The sequence below is a fragment of the Tinamus guttatus genome, unplaced genomic scaffold (assembly GCF_059628265.1).
Source record: "Tinamus guttatus ecotype Peru unplaced genomic scaffold, ASM5962826v1 Tinamus_guttatus_pri_ptg000334l, whole genome shotgun sequence".
Lineage (NCBI taxonomy): Eukaryota > Metazoa > Chordata > Aves > Tinamiformes > Tinamidae > Tinamus > Tinamus guttatus.
In genome coordinates, this window is record NW_028288868.1 from 355,001 (window position 1) to 368,490 (window position 13,490).

Genomic DNA, 13,490 nt, shown 5'->3' on the forward strand with positions numbered 1-13,490 from the left:
CGCGTCGGGGCTGCGCGCGCGGCTCCGCGTTACCTGCGCGCCTCCCGGGGCGGGGAGGAGGCTGGAGGTGGGGGGGGGTCCCACCCCCCTGCCCAGCATTAGAGGTGGGGGCGGAGCCCTGCGGAAGCCCCGCGGGGGTTTTTTTGGGGAAAAAAACGCCCTTTTGCAGCCCCAGAGCCCTGCGGAGGAAAGCGGCGAAGCCTCTGCCCCCAAAGCCGGCGAGCGGGCAAAGCGCGGAAATTTGGGGAGGTTCAAGGAGCCCCCAACCCCCGAACGTGCCCTGTCCAAGCAGGAGGAAAAAAATAATAATTTAACAGGCGAAAAACCCATTTAAACCCCAAAACCGCGTCCCCTTCCTCGGGACTTGGCTGCCGTTTCGCTGCTTATCCCGGTGTCCCGATAAGAATTCAATTCCGACCTCTCTAGTCCGACAGGGAAAACATCCAGGATAAAGGGGGAAAAAGGAAATTCGCTTAAGCTGGAAGAAAGAAAATTCACTTAACCTCAGATGGATCCGCTCCTAAAGCGACTTTCGGGGTCAGGACTCGAAATGCCGCAATTTTCGCGTGTGTTTGAGACGGGAGCCCAAAAGAAAAACCCTCCCGGGCTCTTGTTTCTCTTTTCCCCCGGGGTAAAAAAAGAAGAAAAGAAAAGAAAACTCCCCCTTATCACCAGGGCCAGGGCCGCCTCACCCCGCAGGTGTCAACTACCTTTTTTTCTTCCAGAAATGGCCCATTTGATAAATTCCTAATGCTGCCCTGCAAGGACTCGCGTTGCCTCCAGCTCCTCAGGCTATTTTGGGTTCCCGGGAGCTTTTTGTGCCCTCGGATGCTCCTGGACAGGGTAATTTTCCATGGGGAAAAGCGCATTTTGGGTTCTCGAGAGCTTTTTGTGCCCTCAGATGCTCCTGGACAGGGTAATTTTCCATAGGGAGAAGCGTGTCCCCCTCCTGCTGCCCCAGGATCGCCCCATTTGCTCCCATATTTTCTATTTTATGACTTTGTATGGGAATAAAACAGGTTTTTCCCTGCTCCATGATGTGGCTGGATGTTCCCACATGGATGAGCCCCTCTCCCTGCTGCTCCGGTCCATCCCAAAGGTGATAGTCAAGGTGTCCATAGCATGGTCCCAGGCATGATCCCAAGGCACCCAAGGCATGATCCAGGTGTCCATGGAATGGTCCACATGTTCATGGTATGGTCCAGGTGTCCAGGGCATGATCCAGGTGTCCATGGAATGGTCCACGTGTCCATGGCATGGTCCACGTGTCCATGGCATGGTCCAGGTGCCCAAGGGATGATCCAGGTGTCCATGGAATGGTCCACATGTCCATGGCATGGTCCAGGTGCCCAAGGCATGGTCCAGGTGTCCATGGAATGGTCCACATGTCCATGGCATGATCCAGGTGCCCAAGGGATGATCCAGGTGTCCATGGAATGGTCCATGTGTCCATGGCATGGTCCAGGTGCTCAAGGCATGATCCACGTGTCCATGGAATGGTCCACATGTGCATGGCATTGTCCACATGTCCATGGCATGGTCCAGGCACCCAGGGCATGATCCAGGTGTCCATGGAATGGTCCACATGTCCATGGCATGGTCCAGGTGCCCAAGGTATGATCCAGATGTCCATGGAATGGTCCACATGTCCATGGCATGGTCCAGGTGCCCAGGGCATGATCCAGGTGTCCATGGAATGGTCCAGGTGCCCAGGGCTTGATCCAGGTGCCCAAGGGATGATCCAGGTGTCCATGGAATTGTCCATGTGTCCATGGCATGGTCAAGGTGTCCATGACATGGTCCAGGCACCCAGGGCATGATCCAGGTGTCCATGGAATGGTCCACATGTCCATGGCATGGTCCATGTGTCCATGGCATGGTCCAGGCACCCAGGGCATGATCCAGGTGTCCATGGAATGGTCCACATGTCCATGGCATGGTCCAGGTGCCCAAGGCATGATCCAGATGTCCATGGAATGGTCCACATGTCCATGGCATGGTCCAGGTGCCCAGGGCATGATCCAGATGTCCCTGGAATGGTCCATGTGTCCATGGCATGGTCCAGGTGCTCAAGGCATGATCCACGTGTCCATGGAATGGTCCACATGTCCATGGCATGGTCCATGTGTCCATGGCATGGTCCAGGCAACCAGGGCATTATCTAGGTGTCCATGGAATGGTCCACGTGTCCATGGTATGGTCCACGTGTCCATGGCATGGTCCAGGTGCCCAAGGGATGATCCAGGTGTCCATGGAATGGTCCATGTGTCCATGGCATGGTCCAGGTGCCCAAGACATGATCCAGATGTCCAAGACATGATCCAGGTGTCCATGGAATGGTCCAGGTGTCCATGGCATGGTCCAGGCACCCAGGGCATGATCCAGGTGTCCATGGCATGGTCCATGTGTCCATCGCATGGTCCAGGTGCCCAAGGGATGATCCAGGTGTCCATGGAATGGTCCAGGTGCCCAGGGCATGATCCAGGTGGTCACGACATGATCCAGGTGGTCACGACATGGTCCAGATGGTCACTCCATGGTCCAAGCTGATGCTTTGGGCACCACAGGCTGCCCCAGCCGCCCAGAGCTGCTCCCTTCCCACCTTCGCTGTTCCCAGGAATCACATCAGGGCCAAAGCCCAGCTTGGGAAGGGCTCCAAATCCAGGAAACCCCCTTGGGAATCTCCTCCTGGAGGAACCCAACCACCGCAGTGCAAATTTGGGGCACTACCAGCCCAAACCGTTAATGGGGCCCATGCAAAATCCCTCCTTGCCCAACTCCTCACATCCTTCCTTCTGCCGCAGGGTTTCCATGACGGATCTTTCCCCCCGCTGCCGTCTGGCCTGCTTGGGCCCCACAACCTTCACCAACTTCCTCAGTTTTTCCTTTATCGCCTCCTTCTGTGCTTAAAAGGCCATAAATTTCATATATTTGCTGCCTGGCCTGGCAGCAGCAGCGTGGGACTTGGCTGCTCCATCCTGCTCCCAAAAAAAGTCTTCTGAGGCCCCATGTGATGATAAATTAGGGGGAAAAACACACTTTTTTAGCATTTCTGTTTGTTGCATTTTGCCCCAGGTTTGGCTTGGGGCATCCCACCGGGAAGAGCAACTCTTGGGTGTCCCGGAAAGCCGGAAGCAGGAGATGCTCCGGAGCGGCCTCCGGAGCGGCCAAATGCCCCCGGATTATTGGGAAGAACCCAAGGGTTGGAAGAACCCTGGGCTTGGATTCAACCTGGAGCAGGGAGGAGATTTACGGGGGGGATCCCCATTTGGTTGGTCCAGGGGGGAATTCGGGTCCAGGAGGAGCAACCAAAGGAGCTTTTTTGTCCCCAAGGTCCCCCGGGATGTCCCAGTTGTCCTCTCAGACCCCCTGGGATCACCTATTTGTTTCCTAATGGCCCATCGAGGCAGCTGCCTCCAGGCCCCATTTTAACCCCTTCCTTCGGCTTTAACCTCTTCCTCCTTCTTTTACCCTTTCCTCCTTCTTTAACCCTTTCCTCCTCCTTTTACCTTTTTCTCCATCTTTTACCCTTTCCTCCTCCTTTTGCCCTTTTCTCCTTATTTTACCCTTTTCTCCATCTTTTACCCTTTCCTCCTCCTTTTACCCTTTCCTCCTCCTTTTAACCTTTTCTCCTTCTTTTACCTTTCCTCCTTCTTTTACCCTTTTCTCTGTCTTTTACCCTTTTCTCCTTCTTTTACCATTTTCTCCATATTTTTCCCTTTCCTCCATCTTTTACCCCTTTCTCCTCCTTTTACCCTTTTCTCCTCCTTTTACCCTTTCCTCCTCCTTTTACCCTTTTCTCCTTTCCTCCTCCTTTTACCCTTTTCTCCTTATTTTACCCTTTTCTCCTCCTTTTACCCTTTTCTCCATCTTTTGCCCTTTCTTCCTCCTTTTACCCTTTTCTCCATCTTTTACCCTTTCCTCCATAAGGGAGCAGGGAAAGGATGGAAACGAGAAGCAAAGCAGCAGGATTTCAACACCATGATGCAGACAAATATCCCAATCCTCTCCCGGGAATAATCATCTTCCAGGCAGCATCCTAAGGAAGAGCCCCCTTCTCCCGCAGGGATGCAGGAATGCTCCCATTGATCCCAAATTTACTGGCTTTTCTGCCGGAGCTTCCCCTTTCCCAGCCATTCCCAGGTCCTTGCGGCAGAGGAGGGGATAAATCCGCACGTTTTTCCCTCTTTCCCTCGCTTCATGCATATGGAAATGGATAAACTTGGGTCATCTCGTTCCCATTGCTCCCATTGGAGCATCCCGCACTCGGAGCATCCCTTAATCCCAGGAGCCAAGAGGAAAAATGGGAAGGAGAAGCGGGTGACAGGTTGGCCGGCAGCCAGAAAGTGCCCCCAAATCCCTTGGGATCAGAATCCGTTTGGGAGATTCCTGCCTGAATCCAGGTGAAAGGGCTCATTCCGGATACCTTCCTCTCCGGGAAAACAACACCCGATTCCCAAAGGAAGCAGGGAGCCCTCAGCTGGGAGAAACCAGACCTGCAGTCCCAGCTCCTTGTGCCTGGAATTATCCCCTTTCCCCCTGGAATTATCCCTTTTCCCCCTGGAATAATCCGTTTTCCCACATTTTTATGGGCCAAACACAGGGCCTGGGTTGAGCTCAAGGCAAGCTCAGGAAGGGTCTGGATCCCATATGGAGCAGCCGATGATCCCGGTGGATCCGTCTCCCAGGAATCTCCCTTTTTGAGGAGCCGGAGGAGGTGGTCCCACATTTCCATAGGGAAATTTCCCATGTGCAGGGACACAGGAAGGGGCTGGGACAACCGGGATGCACCGGGAACATGAGGACGAAGGCGGCTCTGGTCGCGGCAGCAAAGAATTCCCATTGGGAAAGGCAGGAGGATACGGTCGGGAAGTGGCCTGCAGGTCCCATGGAGCAGAATTACGGGACAAGTGATGGAGAAAACGGGATCCCAAAGCAGGAGATGAAGAGCAAGGGCGACATTCCCAGGAATGCCCGGAGAGGATGTTCCGGAGCCGATGCAGCAGCCCAAGTGCTCCGGGGCGTGGATTTGGGATACCTATGGAATACGGGACATAGTTACGGAGCCTGCGATGATCCTTGGGGACGTATCTCAAGACACAACCCAACAGGAGCAAAATTCCCGGGTCCCTCCTCATTCCTCCCCGGAATGAATTTGGCTTTTCCGCAGGTCGTGATCACATTTTTACTTCTTTTTTTTTGGCGGAATCACTTGGATCCTTTGCCAAGTTATTGGATACATTCCCAACTTCTCTCCTTGAGTTTCTTCCATCTCAGACACTCAGCGTCGACTGTTGAACCAGCAAAGGCAGATGCATCAAAATCACATTTTTCTCTCTTTTTTCTTTATATATATTTTTCACATTTTGACTCAGAAATGGTTATGAGATTCCCAAGCACATTTGAACATATCAAATGTTATCAGATATCCTTAGAATCCCTTGGATTTTCCAGCATCCAGGTGGGAAGTTGTGGTTGAACCCAAGCCAACCCAGTGGCTCCTTGAGCTCCTTGAGCCACCTCAAACTTCCAGGAATTTTGCTCCAATAAGGCACCTATTTCAATATTAATCCCTTTTCCTGCTGTTTTCCATGGTTTTTGCCCCATTTTTCATTCCAACTTCCCGGTCAACTTGGGTGCATTTCCCACCTGGACTCCATGGCAAGCGACTTGGCCCTGAACGGAGCAGAATTTGGGATATTCAGCTAAATCCAGGTGCAAATTCCCAGAAACTCTCCCCACTAATTCCTTCCAAGAGCCGGGCTCTTCCCAAGTGTTCCCATCCATCATCCGGATACCCAGGAGCCCCAAAATGAGGAGAAATTGGGATGTCGGGATCGGATCTACAGCCAACGACGTTGACTCAACTCGGTTCCTTCTTGGCTCTGGGTCCTTCTCCTACTGCAACATCTGTTCCCAACACCTCGGATGGGCCCGTGGGATGGCTCCGGAGGTGCCAGATGGGTGTTTTCACGGAATGCTGTTGCCGGAGACGCTTTTTTCCGTCAGTCGCTCAACAGCTTTCGGTTGATCTCCCAACACCGGAGCATATCCCAACATTCCCAGGATTTGTTTGGTATTAGCAACCTACGGATGGTGCCTCCAAGGATGGAGGTCCCTGAGGTCCCTTCCTGCTGGGAATGGAGGAGATCCCACCAAGGTGCCAAGAACAGATCCCATTTTCTTGGGTCCCATCCTGCCCATCCCATGGCCACATCCTGCTCCCAAGGCGGGAATTTGGAGGCTCTAAATCCCATTTTATCCCGCAGATTTGAAGATTCCCCCCCACGGCTTTCCAAGGAGGGAAAAACCTTGGATGCAGCCGGAGAAGAGGCTTCAGGTGGGCGATTGCATATGAAAAGGAGCCGAAAAGGAGCCTCGGGAACAAAAGGAGCCGGAATTGTTAGACGGGAACTGGCAGATCAGGCTCCGGATCAGCCTTTATGGCCCCGCTTTGTCCCTAGGGAAGGGAAAATTCCGCTCGGAGGGGATTTTATTCCATGCACAGGCCGGAAAATAGCTCCGGAGAGGCCTTTTCCACCCGCTATGGAATAAATCCGGAATAAATTGCCATGAATATTCAGAGCGGGATGGAAGCGCCGAGTCCTTCTGGCAGGAGAGCAGGAATTCTGCAGGAAAGGGAGGATTTGCCTTAATTAACAAATTAACAACCTTAATTAACAACCATCCCTGTCACCAGGGCAGGATGCTCGGAAAGAGCCGGGATTTCAACCGGAAAAACAAGGGGAGAGAGCTGGAAAAGCTGCTCCGGAGCCGTGATGCGGAGAAGGGAATGGGGATCCCGCTGAGCTGGATCCTGGGTGGTTTTCCATGGGATCAGCCCCTTCCCCATGGATATAGGGGGATTCCCCAGCTTGGATGCGGATGGCCACACAGCTCCTAAGGGGAAGGAGGAAGAGCCGGGAGAATCCCGGAAAAGGCCCTGGAATCCAACGATCCCCTCCCATATCCAGCACTGAGATCCCGCATCTCCAGCAGGAAGGGCATCCCGGAAAGCGGGATAGCGGCGGTCCGCGTCATTCCCGGCTCCTTGACCTGATTTAGTGGAGGAGGGAGGGATCCCGCTCGCCGGCGCCGTTTGCAGGGAAAATCCTCATTTTTTTTCCATCGGAATCTTTAAAGGATGACGGGATGAGGCTGCTGCATCCCCCTGGAATGGCTTGGCCGGGATCGGATCCTCCCTGGCCCTCTCCCTATCCCCAGGATAAGCCCCACATAGGACCTATAGGTGCTATGGGGAGGATCCTGAGCACCCATGGGTGCTATGGGGAGGGCGCTGAGCCCCACATAGGACCCATGGGTGCTATGGGGAGGGCACTGAGCCCCATATAGGACCTATAGGTTCTATGGGGAGGATGCTGAGCACCCATGGGTGCTATGGGGAGGATGCTGAGCCCCACATAGGACCTATAGGTGCTGTGGGGAGGGCACTGAGCCCCACATAGGGCCCATGGGTGCTATGGGGAGGGCACTGAGCACCCATGGGGGCTATTGGGAGGATGCTGAGCCCCACATAGGACCTATAGGTGCTATGGGGAGGGCACTGAGCCCCACATAGGGCCTATAGGTTCTATGGGGAGGATGCTGAGCACCCATGGGTGCTATGGGGAGGGTGCTGAGCCCCATATAGGACCCATGGGTGCTGTGGGGAGGGCACTGAGCCCCACATAGGGCCCATAGGTGCTATGGGGAGGGTGCTGAGCCCCATATAGGACCCATGGGTGCTATGGGGAGGATGCTGAGCCCCACATAGGACCTATAGGTTCTATGGGGAGGATGCTGAGCACCCATGGGTGCTATGGGGAGGATGCTGAGCCCCATATAGGACCCATGGGTTCTATGGGGAGGATGCTGAGCCCCACATAGGACCTATAGGTGCTATGGGGAGGGCACTGAGCCCCACATAGGACCTATAGGTGCTATGGGGAGGATGCTGAGCACACATGGGTGCTATGGGGAGGGCGCTGAGCCCCACATAGGACCCATGGGTGCTCTGGGGTGGGAGCTGAGCCCCACATAGGACCTATAGGTTCTATGGGGAGGGTGCTGAGCACCCATGGGTGCTATGGGGAGGATGCTGAGCCCCACATAGGACCCATGGGTGCTGTGGGGATGGCGCTGAGCCCCACATAGGACCTATAGGTGCTATGGGGAGGTGCTGAGCCCCATATAGGACCCATGGGTGCTATGAGGAGGGCGCTGAGCACCCATGGGTGCTATGGGGAGGGTGCTGAGCCCCACATAGGACCTGTGGGTGCTATGGGGTGGGTGCTGAGCCCCACATAGGACCTATAGGTTCTATGGGGAGGGTGCTGAGCACCCATGGGTGCTGTGGGGAGGATGCTGAGCCCCACATAGGACCCATGGGTGCTCTGGGGTGGGAGCTGAGCCCCACATAGGACCTATAGGTGCTATGGGGAGGGCGCTGAGCCCCACATAGGACCCATGGGTGCTATGGGGAGGGCGCAGGGCCACGCGGTGACGCCGGAGGCTCCATCCCGCCGCTCCCGCCCTCCCGCCGGCACCGGGATCACAGGGATCACAGGGATCACAGGGATCACAGGCCTCCTCCGGCGCGGATCAGCATTCCCGGGATCACAGGCCTCCTCCGGCGCGGATCAGCATTCCCGGGGCCCGGGCCCAGCGGGAAGCGGCTGCCGGCTCCGGCTTAACCCTGCGCTGCCCGGAGGCTCCGGGAAAAGGGAGGCGCCAGCCGGGATTCCGGCCCCATCGGAATCCGCGCCGGATAATCCCACGGAACAGGGTAATAATCCCTGCGGAGGAGGGGGGAGCGGGGACAGGCGGCGGACGGGTGTGATGGGGGGGGTTGTTCATCTGGGTGTACCCGGGGGTTGGTGTCATTGTCAAGTTGGGGTGTCACCAAGGGCTGTATGTCGGCCTGTGCGCCTACACCCCGACATCCTGTACAGGCGCACGGGCACCATGGACAGTTCCTGGCTGTAGCACCCAACACACAGACACCCACAACACACAGACACCCCCAGACCGGGTGTCTCATACACACAAACGGACTGTAGCTACCCCCGCTCCCATGCAAAATGACCCCCAGAACCCACAACCTGTGTGCCACAACACCCGCCGTGGCAACACCCTGTCCACGCGCACAGGCGCACGCACAGAGTGGATTGGACCGGGGCCAGAACCGGGCTCAGGACCGGGTCGGACCCGGCACCGGGGTCGCTTTGGAGCCGGGTCGGTTCCGATCCCGGGGGTGGATCCGGCTCAGAACCGGGCTCAGGACCGGGTCGGACCCGGTTCCGATCCCGGAGGCCGGTTCCGATCCCGGGGGTGGATCCGGCTCAGAACCGGGCTCAGGACCAGGTCGGACCCGGTTCCGATCCCGGAGGCCGGTTCCGATCCCGGGGGCAGGTCTGGCTCAGAACCGGGCTCAGGACCGGGTCGGACCCGGCGCCGGGACCGGAGTCGCTCCGGAGCCGGATCGGTTCCGATCCCGGGGGCGGGTCCGGCTCAGAACCGCGTTCAGGACCGGGTCGGACCCGGTTCCGATCCCGGGGGCCGGTCCGGGCCCGGCAGTTCCTGGAAGGCTCCGCCTCCTCCCTCCCCCCCCCCCCGCCCCTTCCCGGACACCTGGGCCCCTCCCGCTGGCTCCGCCCCCCGCGCCGGGATCCGCGCCCCCCCCCCCCCCGACCCCCCCCCTCACCGGGAGCCCCCAACCCCCCCCCCTCCTTCCCGGACTTCCCAGCCCTCCTTCCCGGGAGCCTCCAGCCACATTCCCGGGAGCCTCCGGCCTCCATCCCGGCCATCCCGGCAGCCTCCGGCCTTCCATCCCGGCAGCCTCCATCCCTCCATCCCTCCATCCCGGCAGCCTCCATCCCTCCATCCCTCCATCCTCAGCAGCCTCCATCCCTCCATCCCGGCAGCCTCCATCGCCCGTATCCCTCCATCCCGGCCTCCCCGTATCCCCCCATCTCCCCATTCCTTATCCCTGAGTTTTCCCCATCCCTCCGTCGCCGCCGGGAGTTTCTCTCCCTCCATCCCTCTGCTTTTCCCCATCCCTCCATCCCTTCCCCCCTCGCCCCATCCCTCCCTTCTCCGGAGTGAATCCCGCTCGGCATTCCGGCTCCCTCCGGATCCCCCTCTCCCTCTTCCCAACACATCTCCGATCCCGGATTCCCACCCTCCCGCATCCCATCAGAGCAGGCCCGAGGTAAGGGAACGTTCCGCCCGCGCCGCCCGGATCGGGATGGATCCGGAGGGGAGGGAGGGGCCGGGATAGGGAGGGACCCCCCTGTTCCCCCCCCCCACATCTGGATCCCCCCCCAAATCCCTATTTGGGGCTGCCCCCCCCATGCCAGAGCCTGGGACCCCCCCAAATCCTTCCCAGGATTTGCCCCCCCCCATTGGACCCCCCTGTCCCCCCCCCAGGACCCCCCCACAGCCCCCCCCAAAAGTGGAACCCCCCCCTTGTCCCCTCCCACCCCCCCCCACTTCCATCCCCAGGATCCCATGGGAAGGGGTTTGGGAATGAGGGATGCGGGGGGGGGACCCCCCAAAGCTTTGGCACCCATTGGGGACACCCATTGGGGACACCCATTAGGGGACACCCATTGGGGGACACCCACTATTGGGGACCCCCCCATTTGGGACACCCATTAGGGACATCCATTGGGGGACACCCACTATTGGGGACACCCATTTGGGGACACCCATTAGGGACACCCACTGGGGACACCCATTTGGGGACACCCATTTGGGGACATCCTTTGGGGACACCCATTTGGGGACACCCATTGGGGACACCCCTTGGGGACACCCAGACCCCCCCCCCCAGGGCTGTGAGCTTCCCTGCAGCGGTGTCACCCGGCCGGAGGGGTGACAGGATTGGGTGTTGCTGGTGGCAGAGGGGGGGACATTGCCGCTTGTGTCCAGGGTTGTCCCTGTCACCCCCCCCATCCGGAGCCGTAACCAGGCAACCGGCTCAGGTTGTCAGCCCCGATTAGCGCCCGGGTTAATTAACCCGGGGCCTGGATGGGGGGGGGGGGGATGGGAGGGAGGCGCCTGCATGGGTGGAGGGGGGGGGCAAATCCATAGGGGGGGGGTATATCCATAGGGGAGTATATCTATAGGGGGGGCAAATCCATAGGGGGGGTATATCCATAGGGGAGTATATCTATAGGGGTGGCAAATCCATAGGGGGGTATATCCATCGGGGAGTATATCTATAGGGGGGGCAAATCCATAGGGGGGGTATATCCATAGGGGAGTATATCTATAGGGGGGGCAAATCCATAGGGGGGGGTATATCCATAGGGGAGTATATCTATAGGGGGGGCAAATCCATAGGGGGGTATATCCATAGGGGAGTATATCTATAGGGGGGGCAAATCCATAGGGGGGGGTATATCCATAGGGGAGTATATCTATAGGGGGGGGCAAATCCATAGGGGGGTATATCCATAGGGGAGTATATCTATAGGGGGGGCAAACCCATAGGGGGGTATATCCATAGGGGAGTATATCTATAGGGGGGGCAAATCCATAGGGGGGGGTATATCCATAGGGGGCACATCCATAGGGAAGCACATCCATAGGGGGAGCATATCCATAGGGAAGTACATCCATAGGGGGCACATCCAGAGGGAAGCACATCCATAGGGGGAGCATATCCATAGGGAAGTGCATCCATAGGGGGCACATCCATAGGGAAGCGCATCCATAGGGGGCACATCCATAGGGAAGCACATCCATAGGGGGAGCATATCCATAGGGAAGTGCATCCATAGGGGACACATCCATAGGGAAGCACATCCATAGGGGGAGCATATCCATAGGGAAGTGCATCCATAGGGGGCACATCCATAGGGGAGCATATCCATAGGGAAGCACATCCATAGGGGACACATCCATAGGGGGAGCATATCCATAGGGAAGTGCATCCATAGGGGACACATCCATAGGGAAGCACATCCATAGGGGGAGCATATCCATAGGGAAGTGCATCCACAGGAAAGCACATCCATAGGGGGCACATCCATAGGGGACACATCCATAGGGAAGCACATCCATAGGGAAGCACATCCATAGGCCCCTCCCCCCCAATGCACCCCCCCCCCCATCCCCCCTTTTCCCGCAGGCCCCATCCCGGAAATTCTCCGGGCCATAAAATATTCATGGACCCCGTCACTTCCGCCTGTTATCTGGGACACGGCGACTGTTCCTAGCCCCTAAAAAAGAACAACCCCCTCCCCGCACACCCGCATCCCTCCGCTCCGCTTGTTGTGGCAGTGCAACCCCCCCCCACCCTCACAACCGGCTCCGGGGGTCCGGTGGTGCGGCTGTGCCCTGAGCGCCTGTTGGTACCGGGGAGGGTGATGAACCCCTGCTTGGAGTGTAGCTGGGTAGGGTGTGCACCAGCGGGTGTCCCTGCCTGTCCGGGTGTAGCCCTGTGCGTGTGTAGCTTGCGCTGTGCATGTGCAGGAGGGGCACAGGCGGCGGCGTGCGGGTGTTTCTTGCACCACGCAAGGTGTCCGTGGGGTGTAGCAGGCCTTGCGCCTGTGCGGAAGGGGTGTTGTTTGCGCCATGTGTAGCCAGCGCCGTGCGGGTGTCAGCTGGGACATGTGTGCGGTGTACCTGGTGGGTGTGTAGCCAGGAACAGCCTGTGTGCGCCTGTGCGATGGCTGTGCGGTGGTGCAACACCCGGATGCCCACAGTGTATGTGGCAAAGGGGCTACACACGTTACAGCGGGCTACACCCCCCTGGTTTGCCTGTACCTCCCCGTGTCAAGGAGCTGTGCACAGGCAGCAGGTACGACTGTATAGGAGACACCGTATGTGCGGTGTTGTCCCCATAGGGTGTGTGTGTGTGCGCAGTGCGCTGTAGTCTCCAGGGCAGAAGTGAGCGTGCATGCGGCGGGGTGTACTCCATGGGGTGTGCGCTACAGGCGATGTGCGGCGGGGTGTGCGCTACAGGGGGTAACACACCGTGGGGTGTGCGCTACAGGCGGTGACGTGCAGCGAGGTGTGCGTTATGGGGGTACGGCATGTCAGGACTGGCCGCCTGTGCATCCGCCTGTGCATGTACAGCCTGGGCCACCTGACAGCCGGTTGGTGGCCATGAGGTCACCCTTGGTGGCCATGAGGTGGCCCTTGGTGGCCCTGGGTGGCCCTTGGTGGCCCTTGGTGGCCATGAAGTGGCCCTGGGTGGCCCTGGGTGGCCCTTGATGGCCCTGGGTGGCCCTTGGTGGCCATGAGGTGGCCATGAGGTGGCCCTGGGTGGCCCCTGGTGGCCCTGGGTGGCCCTTGGTGGCCCTTGGTGGCCCTGGGTGGACCTTGGTGGACCTGGGTGGCCCTGGGTGGCCCTGGGTGGCCCTTGGTGGCCCTGGGTGGCCATGAGGTGGCCCTTGGTGGCCCTGGGTGGCCCTGGGTGGCCCTTGGTGGCCATGGGCTCTGTTGCAGGACACTGGGACGTCCCTGGGGTCCATGGAGGG